At 43.5% G+C, this 11,308-nt stretch overlaps 1 pseudogene; it reads left to right on the forward strand.

Moving 5' to 3' along the window:
- LOC147095639 (zinc-binding protein A33-like) overlaps positions 1–11,308 on the forward strand; it is a 359,972-nt pseudogene that overhangs the window by 232,843 nt on the left and 115,821 nt on the right.

Here is an 11,308-nt window from a genome sequence, read left to right on the forward strand (position 1 = left end):
ATCAGTTAAAGGACTCAGTAAACCAGGGATACATTCCAGGCCCTGGTCTGAGCGAGTCTGTATCAGTTAAAGGACTCAGTAAACCAGTGATACATTCCAAGCACTGCTCTGATGGAGTCAGTAACAGATAATGCACTCCATAAACGAGGGATACATTCCCGGCCCTGGTCTGAGGGAGTGTGTAACAGTTGCAAGACTCAGTAAACCAGAGTTACATTCCAGGACCTGGTCTGTTGGAGTATGTGATAGTTATAGGACTCAGTAGACCAGAGATATATTCCAGGCCTGGTCTGTTCGAGTCTTTAACATTTACAGGACTCAGTAAATGAGGGATACGTTCCAAGCCCTGGTCTGAGGGAGTCTGTAACAGATAAAGACTCAGTAAGCCAGGGATACATTCCAGGCCCTTGTCTGAGGGAATCTGTGAACCTTGCAGGACTCAGTAAACCAGGGATACATTCCAGTGCAAAATACTGTGGATGCTGGAAATAAGAACATAAGAAATAGGAGCAGGAGTAGGCCAATCGGCCCCTCGAGCCTGCTCCACCATTCAATAAGATCATGGCTGATCTGATCCTAACCTCAAATCTTCTATCACTCTGCATCCACCCGAACCCATGTGATCTCCCGGGAGAGGCAAAAAACCAGATAAAGACCCAATGGCCAATTTGGGAGAAAAAAATCTGGGAAATTCCTCTCCGACCCATCTAGGCGATCGAAATTCTTCCAGGAGATCACTCTGTCCCTATATTTTCTACAGTACTTACCTTCTGTAAAGGCGATCTCCACCCCAGCCAGGAACAGGAATAAAACCATCTCCTGAAATCTAACAGAATTAGAACACAGTCGGAGCAGAACAAGGCTACACGGCCCCTGGGCCCACTCCACTACCCACAGGGCCATGACCATTCCGAACCCAGACTCATGTCCAATTTCCTGCCCGCTCCCCGTAACCCTTAATTCCCTTTACTTCTAGGAAACTATCTATTTCTGTTTTAAATTTATTTAATGATGTAGCTTCCACAGCTTTCTGGGGCAGCAAATTCCAGAAACCTACCACCCTCTGAGTGAAGAAGTTTCTCCTCATCTCAGTTTTGAATGAGCAGCCCCTTATTTTAAGATTATGCCCCCTAGTTCTAGTTTCACCCATCATTGGGAACATCCTCACCGCATCCACCCGATCAAGCCCCTTCACAATCTTATATGTTTCAATAAGATCGCCTCTCATTCTTCTGAACTCCAATGAGTAGAGTCCCAATCTACTCAACCTCTCCTCATATGACCACCCCCTCATCCCCGGGATTAACCGAGTGAACCTTCTTTGTACTGACTCGAGAGCAAGTATGTCTTTTCTTAAGTATGGACACCAAAACTGTATGCAGTATTCCAGGTGCGGCCTCACTATTACCTTGTACAACTGCAGCAATACCTCCCTGTTTTTATATTCCAACCCCCTAGCAATAAAATCCAACATTCCATTGGCCTTCTTAATCACTTGCTGCACCTGCATACTAACTTTTTGAGTTTCGTGCACCAGGACCCCCAGATCCCTTTGTACTACAGTACTTTCCAGTTTCTTGCCATTAAGATAATAACTTGCTCTCTGATTTTTCCTGCCAAAGTGCATAACCTCACACTTTCCAGTATTGTATTCCATCTGCCAAATCTCTGCCCACTTACTTAGCCTGTCTATGTCCCTTTGCAGGTTTTTTATGTCCTCCTCACTCACTACTTTCCGTCCCATCTTTGTATCATCTGCAAACTTTGATATGTTACACTCGGTCCCCTCCTCCAAATTGTTAATATAGATTGTAAGGAGTTGGGGACCCAGCACTGACCCCTGCGGAACACCACTAGTTACTGGTTGCCAATCTGAGAACGAACCATTTATCCCAACTCCCTGCTTTCTGTTAGAGAGCCAATCCTCCACCCACGCCAGAATATTACCCCCAATCCCGTGATTTTTTATCTTCAGCAATAATCTTTTGTGTGGCACCTTGTCAAATGCCTTTTGGAAGTCTAAATACACTACGTCCACTGGTTCCCCTTTATCCACCCTGTATGTTACTTCCTCAAAGAACTCAAGCAAATTTGTTAAACATGACTTCCCCTTCATGAAACCATGCTGAGTTTGCCCTATTAAATTATGTTTATCCAAATGTCCCGTTACTGTCTCCTTAATAATGGACTCTAACATTTTACCAACCACAGATGTTAGGCTAACAGGTCTATAGTTTCCAGCCTTCTGCCTACTACCCTTTTTAAATAAGGGTGTTACATTAGCAGTTTTCCAATCTGCCGGGACCTTTGCTGAGTCCAGTGAGTTTTGGAAAATTATTACCAATGCATCCACAATCCCTACCGCTACTTCCCTCAAGACCCTGGGATGCAAGCCATCAGGTCCAGGGGATTTATCCGCCTTGAGTCCCATTATTTTACCAAGTACCACTTCCTTCGTGATTTTAATTGTATTTAGTTCCTCCCCCCCTCTGAGCAGAAGTGGAAATTGATGGAGCTAATCAGCCGTTCAGGCACCCTGAGTGGAGGATAATCAGGGTCTCAGTGAAGCAGTGAACCAGTTTAATTTTTTGTCCACTGGTGTAATGTTTTTCTGGATTCCAGCTCTGTATACCGGTGTGGAGAATGATGCATTTATAAAACCATCCCCATTGTATTTATTGGAGCCCTTAAACTTTTTAAAATAACCGGGTCACTGCCTCCTGTATAGCACCAGATGAAGGAATTTTTCCTCCCATCCACTCTCTCCCTGTCCCCTTCCAATTCCCTCCAGTCTGTTGCTTCCATTCCCACTCCACTCTCTCCCTGTCCATTCCCCATTCCCTCCACTCCGCTGCCTCCCTCCCCACTCCACTATCTCCCTTTCACTCCCTCCCCCTCCCTTCCCTAATCTTCCCCTCATCCATTCCCTCCACTCTCTTCCACCACTGCACTCCTAGCCTCCATTCTCTTCCTCCCATCTCTTCCACTCCCTGCCCTTTCCCTGCAACTCCCCTTACCCTCCCCTCTTCTCTTACCGTGCCCTCCCCTCCATACTCTCCCACTCCCCTCTCTCCCCTCCCCCTGATGTTCCCCTTGCTCCACAGCCCTCCCTCCCCTCCAATCTGTTCCCACCCCATGCACCCTCTCCCTACCCTCCACTCTCTCCAGCCCCTCCACTCTCTCCCTCGCCACCTCACGCTCCATCCCCTCTGCTCCCTCTCCATCCTGACACTCTCTCCCTCCCTCTCACCACTCCCCCATCCTCACTCCATCCACTCTCTCCACCTCCTCTCCACTCCCTTCCCTTCAAATCTGTGCCCTCCCCATCCAATCCCTCTCCTGCTCCATCCACCATCTCCCTCACCCCACTCTCTCTCTCCCTCTCGACTCTCTTCCTCCCCCCACTCTTCCAGCATTCTCCCCTCCACTACATTGTACTCACTTTCCACACGCTCCATTCTCTGCCTTACCTCCACTCTCTCCTTCCCTACACGCTATCTCCCACCCCTCTCCCCTCCCCTCCACCCTCCCACTCCCCCTCTCTCATTCCATTCTCCACTCTCCCCTCCCCTCTACTCTCCCACTCCACCTCTCCACTCTCTCACTCCAATCCCCACTCTCCCTTCCCCTCCACCCTCCAACCCAACCTCTCCACTCTCTCCTCCTCTTCACTCTCTCCTCCACTCCATTCTCCACTCCACGTCTCAATCCCCTACTCCTATCATCTCTCTCCCTCCCTTCCATTCTCCCCATCGAGTCTCTGCCATCCCTCCACTCTCGCCCTCCCCTCCACTTTCCCACTCGAGTCTCTCCCATCCCTCCACTCTCTCCACCCCTTTCAATCTCCATCTCCCTTTCGGCAGTTTCCCCTCACTACTCTGTCCCAACCCTACTTTCTCACTCCCCCTCCCCTCTTCTCTCCCTCTCCCTTCACTCTGTCCCACCCCCTCCTGTGAGTCTGAAATGTTTCAGGATACTTTTCAATGAATACTAAATCAGAGAGACAAGCGAGAGAGAGAGACATTGGTACAAACAGAGAGAGAGAGGGTGGGAGAGCTAAATACTGAGACAATGAGAAAGAAAAAGATAGGGACTGGGATAGAAAGAAAGAAAGAAAGCGAGAAAGAGAGGGGGATTGAAAGAGACACAGGGACGGAGTGTGAAATAGTGACAGAGAGAAAGAAGAAGAGAGAAATAGGGACAGAGAAGGAGAAAGGTTGTTACAGAGGCAGAGAGAGAGAAAGATGAAATAATAGGGAGACAGAGAGAGAAAAAAGAGAGTGTGACAATAGGGAACCGAAAAGACAAGGATAGAGACAGAAAGCTAAAGAGAGAGAGAGAGAGGGAGAGAAAGAGAGAGACAGAGCGTCAAAGAAGGAATGGAGAGTGAGAGAAACAAACGTGGACAGTGAGAAAGAAACAATGACAAAGGTGAGAGAAAGGCCGGTGCTTAAGGAGTCAAGGGACAAGTAGCAGAATGGATAGCAAACTACCTACAAAACACAACAGTTAATAGTTGGTAAAGGTAGTTAATCAGACTGGTCGAAGGTGGGAAGTGGTGTGCCATTGAGATCCGTGCTGAGACCAATGGTGTTCACCATTTCTACTAATGATTTGTACAATTTCTAACCTTGCAGATGACATTAAATTTGGGTTGTAGTTATTACTGAGGAAGACCACGATACAATGCAAGAAGCTATTCATAAACTTTTAGAATGGGTGTGCAAATGGCTACAGAATTTTGATATAGATAAGTGTGAGGCGGTTCATGTTGGTAGGAGGAATAAGGAGGCTAGATGCTCTTTGGAAAATAAAAATCTAAATGGGGAGAGGAGCAAAGGGACATGGGGTAAACATTCCCAAATCATAAAAAGAGCAATGCAAGGTAATAAGACCATAAAGATGAAAACAAACCACTGGGGTTAATTTTTAGTGGCTTATAATTGAAAAGCAGGGAATTTATTTTCTGCTTGTACAGAACCGTTGGTTTGACCACACACAGAGTACTGCGTACACTTCTGGTCTCCATATTACAGAAAGGATATAGAGGCACTGGAGAAGCTGCAAAAAAGATTGACAAGGATGATACCAGAACTGACAGGTTATAACTATCAGGACAGACTGAACAGGCTGGGCTCTTTTCTCTAAAAAAGAGAAGACTGAAAGTTGACATGATAGAGGTCTTTAAAAATATGAAAGGGTTTGATGGGGTAGATGTAGAGAAGATGTTTCCACTTGTGGAGGAGTCCAAAACCAGAGCCCATAAATATGAGATAGTCACTAGTAAATCCAGTAAAGCATTCAGGAGAAACCTTTTTACCAAATGAGTGGTTAGAATGTGGAACTTGCTGCCACGTGGAGTAGATGAGGCGAATAACAGTGAACTCTTAAAGGGGAAGCTAAGTAAGCACATGGATAGGAATGGGAGGATATGCTGATGGGGGGAGATGAAGTCGCCATTTCTTTTTTCTAAGCACCTCACTTTATTCTGCGTCTGTGAATTTCTGGGCACAGTGTTCCACACTCTCACAATACTTCGTGTGAAAAAGTTGTTCCTGGATTCAAATGGAACTAGTTTTATCAAATTCTAAACCTATAAGAGGCAGAATGGAAATATAATTTAAATATTAATTTATTTGGGTAAGCAACTGCAAACAATTCAACGTTCCTGCCAAGGAAATATCACAGTGAGGTAAAGATTTCTAGGTACAAAGTCCAACAATCAGCACTGTTTAATCAGAGCCATCATGTGGTTCCTGATAAACAAAAGCTATACATTGACTGATAACAGTATACAATAAAAAGTTTAACTGATTCGGGACTGATAAAAGTAATGTCCACAATTAGATTTTATTGTGTTGTTTTGAAGATTTCCAGATGCCTCCCTGTAGAATCATATGCATAAAATGGCCATAAATTGCAGCTATGAAATACAAATCCATTATTGCAGGAATAGTGAGTGTTACAATTGCTTTTTATCCCATGGTGCTCAGTTGATATCCAGTCCAAATGAATGGGATGGAAGTCTCTTTGTTGTTGACTGCAGCAGTCCCAATTTGTGCATAAATTGTCTTCACCCTATTAAGGCCTTGTTAAACACCAATTCTGCAAAACTGCACTGCCTGAGCACATTTCAGAATAAAAGCTGGAGAAACTGCACTTCCCATTCCTGCCCTGCTCAGGGACATAACTGTCCTCGTCCTCCAAGTTACACAACCCAGCGTTAGCCACGACGTCATGATGCGTGACCCTCAGTTCCTTTGGCCTCACCTGGCCGTGTTCAAAGCACTTTACGATCGGAGACATCATCTGCAAGAATGGTTTTCAACTGATATAGAAAGACCCTCCTCCACTCATCCAAGGGTACAATGAAGAGATTGCTAGGGTATATGTAGGGTAAGGACTTGGCTCAAAACACATTGAGGCAAATTAGTCAAGACCGAGATGATGTGAGCAGCCACCTTCTGATGAAGAATGTAAGGCTAGCTGGTAGTTCTTGCAGTGATGACTCATTTTATATGGTAGAATTGCATTTTCAGTGAATATTTTGAAAGATACGTCCAGAAATGTGTTATTCAGATACAGACTGATTGAGAATTTGGACTAATATGAGCTGCTCAGAGAGAGCCAGCATGGATTTGTAAATGGTAAGTCATGCCTAACGAACCTATTTGAATTTTGTAAGGAGGTAAATAGCATGGTATGTAATTTATTGTCTATGTACGTTATTTATATGGACTTCCAGAAGGCATTCAACAAGGCTCCATAAAGGAGGCTGGTAACAAACATGGGAGTGTACAGAATTGGAGGCAACACATTGGGTTGGATAGAGAATTGATTAGAAGGTAGGAGACAGAGACTAGAGATATTGGTATGCACACAGATTGGCAGGATATGACTAGTGGGACCTATGATTTTCGTTATATTTCTAAATTACTTTAATGAAGGAGTAGAGAGCCATATATACATGTTTGTTGATGATACCAAGTTAGTTCACACATTAAATAGTGAAGATTGGAGAAGAAAGTTGCAAAGGGACATTGATAGATTAAGTTATTGGGAAAAACTGTGGCAGGTGGACTTCAATTTCGGAAAATGTGAGGTCATCCACCTTGGACATAAGTAAGAGAGATCAGAGTATTCTCAAAACGGCGAGAAGCTAGGAGCTGTGGATTAGCAGGGAGATTTAGTAGTCGAAGTACTGAAATAACTACAAGCTAGTGGACAAGTAGAAACAAATATTTTAAAAGCTAATTGAAAGTTGGCCTTTAACTCAACAGGGATGGATTACAAAGGGGTGGAAGTTATGTTACAGCTGTACAGAGCTCTGGTTAGGCACCATCTGGAGTATTGAGTTCACTGCTGGGCACGGCACCTCAGAAAGAAAATCTTGGCCTTACTGGGGATGCAATGCAGATTCTCCAGAATGATACCGAAGCAAAAAAGGATTACATTATGAGGACAGGTTGCATAGTCTAGATTTATGTTCCCTTGACTATAAAACATTAACAGGTAATCAAATTGAGGTGTTTTAGATGATTAAATGATTTGACAGGATAGATAGAGAGAAAGTATTTCACCTGGTGGGAGTCCAGAACAAGGTGGCATAACATTAAAATTAGAGCTAGACCATTCAGGGGCGATGGTCAGAGAGCATTTCTTCACATGAAGGTTAACAGCAATCTGGAACTCCACAAAAATGCTGTTGAGGCTAGGGGTCAATTGAAAATGACAAAACTGAGATTGATAGATTTTTGTTAGGCAATGTTATTAACGGTTATGGAACCAAGGCGGGTATATCACTGAGAGGCTGCAGAACATTTTGAGCAGGGAAGGGGAACAGCCAGATATAGTGGTCATGTGGGAACCAATGACACCTGAAGGAAAAGGGCTGAGGTCCTGCAGTCAGAGTTTCAGAGTTCAGAAGAAAATTAAAGAGCAGGACCTGGAAGGTAGTTATCTCTGGATTCCTGCAGTGACACAGTGCTGGTGAGTATAGGAATAGTAGCTTAAGACAGGTTAACGCATGGCTTGAGAAATGCTGCTCGAGGGAAGACCTCAGATTTCTGAGGCAATTGAATCAGCTGTGAGGCAGGAGGATCATTTTTAAGGTGGTCAGGTTGCACCTCACATTGCTGGGATCAATGCCCTTGTGGGAAGGAAAACTTGTTCTGTGGAAGAGGTTTTAAACTACGTTCGCAGGAGGATGAGCACCTGGGTGAAACGTTAGAGAGGAGAAAGAAGGTGCACAGACGACTGGGACAGACTAATCGCACTAGAGTAAAGGATAGTTAAGAAATAGGGGGGATAAGACAGGGCACTTGTGAGGCAGGCTAAGATGGGTTTGGAGTGCATGTGCAAAATTAACCAAGTTGGTAAATATAGTTGGTGAATTGCAGGCACAAGTCACCACATGGGATTCAGGAAAGATAGGGAAGGAAAAAATGTAGTGGTGGCAGTATTGATCAAATAAACTATTGTACCACTGGAGAAGGATGATGTAGTTGAGGGGTCAAAGACATAATCTATTGGGTTATCGTTAAAGAAGATGACCTATTGCGCTATTGGATATATACTATAGGCCACCACGTAGTGGTATGGAGATTGAAGAGCAAATTGTAAGGCAAAGTACAGAAAAATGAAAGAACTATAGAGTAGTGATAATGAGGGACTTCAATTTTCCTAATATAGACTGGAATAGTGAAAGACAAAGGGCAAAGAGGTGGTGGGAACTACTGAAATCTGTACAAAGGAACTTTCTTAATCAGTGTGATTCCAGTCCAGAAAGCCGGATCTAGTTCTGGGGAATGAAGTGGGGCAATTGGTGAATGTTTCAGTGGGGGAGTACTTGGGGAACAGTGATCATAATATCATTAGTTTTAGAATAGTTATGGTAAAGGAAAAGGAACAATCTAGCATACAAATACTTAATTGGAGGAATGCAGATAGTACACAGGAGATCTAAATAAGGAAGAAGAAGTGAAAACGGAGAGCAGGAGAATAGTTTTGCAGGGAAACCAAAAGTATTTTCTAAAATTATAAAGATTGAAGGGGTAGTCAAATGAATGAACAACAAAGGAAATATTCTTATGGAGGCAGGGACATAATTGAGATAATAAATAAATACTTCAATGAGTTGAAAAGGAACCTCGCCCAAATTTATTGGAATCAAAAATTTGTAGGCAAAACAGTAATTAAACATTGGGAGGCCTTCGAAGAGGGGATGGTTCTGGTACAGGTTCGACACATTCCAGCAAGGTGGAAAGGAAGGGCATCCAAAGCTCGAGCTCCCTGGATGACTACAGATATAGAGATTAAAATGAGACATCAAAAGGAGCCGATGACAAATATCAGTTTCTTAATGCAGATAGTACACAGGAGATCTAAATACGGAATAAGAAGGGCAAAGGGAGAGCATGATAATAGATTAGCAGCTAACATAAAAGGGAACCCAAAAGTACTTTCTAAAAATATAAAGATTGAAAGGGTAGTCAAAGGAATGAACAACAAAAGGAAATATTCTTCTGGAGGCAGGGACATAATTGAGATAATAAATAAATACTTTTATCTCTCTGCACTAGAGAAGAGGGTGCTGGCAATTTAGCAGTGATGGGGGAGGCAGTAGCACTATTGGATCAGATAAAAACATAGTTAAAGAGGGGGTAATTAAAAGGTTTGCAGTGCTTAAAGTAGAAAAGTCACCTGCTCCAGATGGGATGCATCCTATGTTACTGAGGGAAGTAAGGGCGGAAATTGCAGAGGGCCTGGACACAATCATTAGATATGGGGGTAGTGCCAGAGTAGTGGAGGATTGCAAATGTTACACTCCTGTTTAAAAAGGGGGAGAAGGAGAAACCTGGCAACTAAAGGCCAGTCAGCCTAACAATGTTGGGGAAACATTTAGAGACAATAATCCGGGGCACAATTAAATGGGATTTGAGAAAAGTATGGGCTAATAAATCAAAGGCAGCACAGATTTGTTAAAGGCAAATCGTGTTTGACTAAATTGATTGAGTTCTTTGAGCGAGTATCAGAGAGGGTTGACGAGGGTTGATGTTGTGTATATGGACTTTCTAACGGTGTTTGACGAAAAGGCTCATAATAGACTTGTTACCAAACTTAAAGTCCATGGGATTATAGGGACAATGGCAGCATGGATAGAAAAAAGTCTAAGGGATAGAAAGCAGAATGTAGTGGTGAATGGTTGCTTTTCAGACTGGAGGGAAGTATACAGTGGTGTCTCCCAGGGGACGGTATTAGGACCACTGCTGTTTTGGATATTTATTAATGACTTGGTTACAGGGCAGAATTTCAAAGTTTGCAGATAATATGAAACTCGGAAATGTAGTGAACAATGAAGAGGATAGGAACAGACTTCTGGAAGACATAGACAGACTGGTGAATTGGGCAGACACATGGCAGATGAAATTTGAAGCACAGAAGTGATTCATTTTGGTAGGAAGAATGAGGAGAGGCAAAATAAACTAAATGGTACAAGTTAACGGATAGCAGGAAGAGAGAACATGAGGTGTATGTACACACAACTTTGAAGGTGGCAGGACTCGTTGAGAATGCTGTTAAAATAAATGCGATCCTTGGCTTTATTAATCAAGGAACAAAGGCAAGGAAGTTATGTGAAACATTTATAGAACACTGATTGGGCCTCAGCTGGAATATTGTTTTCAATTCTGGGCACCACACTTTATGAAGGATAACAGAGCCTTGGAGAGGATGCAGAAGAGATCTACTAGAATGGTACCAGGGATGAGGGACTTTAGTTATGTGGAGAGGCTGGAGAAGCTGGGCTTGTTCTCCTTAGAACATATAAGGTTCAGAGGAGATTAGATAGAGGTGTTCAAAATCATGTACGGTGAATCAGGAGAAACTGTTTCCAGTGGCAGAAGGGGGTTTAAGGTGATTGGCATAAGAACCAGAGTCAACATGAGGAAATACTATTTACAGCGAGTTGTTCTCTGGAATTCACTGAATGAAAGGGTGGTGGAAGCAGATTTAACAGGAACTTTGAAATTGGAATTGGACAAATACTTAGAGGGAAAACAGCAATACAGATCTATGGAGAAAGAACAGGTGTGTGGGCATAATTGGCTCGTTCTACCAAAGAGCCAACACAGGCACAATGAGCCGAATGGCATCCTTCTATGCCGTGTCATTCCATGATTGGATAGACTTAAATACAGATCAGCCATGACCTAATGGAATGACGGAAAAAGGCTCACAGAACTGAATGGCCTCCTCCTGTCCCTAATTCAATATTGGTGTTATTGGAAGTGAAATGCTTAACATGTTG

This window comes from Somniosus microcephalus, unplaced genomic scaffold (assembly GCF_052327205.1).
Source record: "Somniosus microcephalus isolate GS21.2 unplaced genomic scaffold, FLI_Smic_1.0 unresolved_chr1, whole genome shotgun sequence".
Classification (NCBI taxonomy): domain Eukaryota; kingdom Metazoa; phylum Chordata; class Chondrichthyes; order Squaliformes; family Somniosidae; genus Somniosus; species Somniosus microcephalus.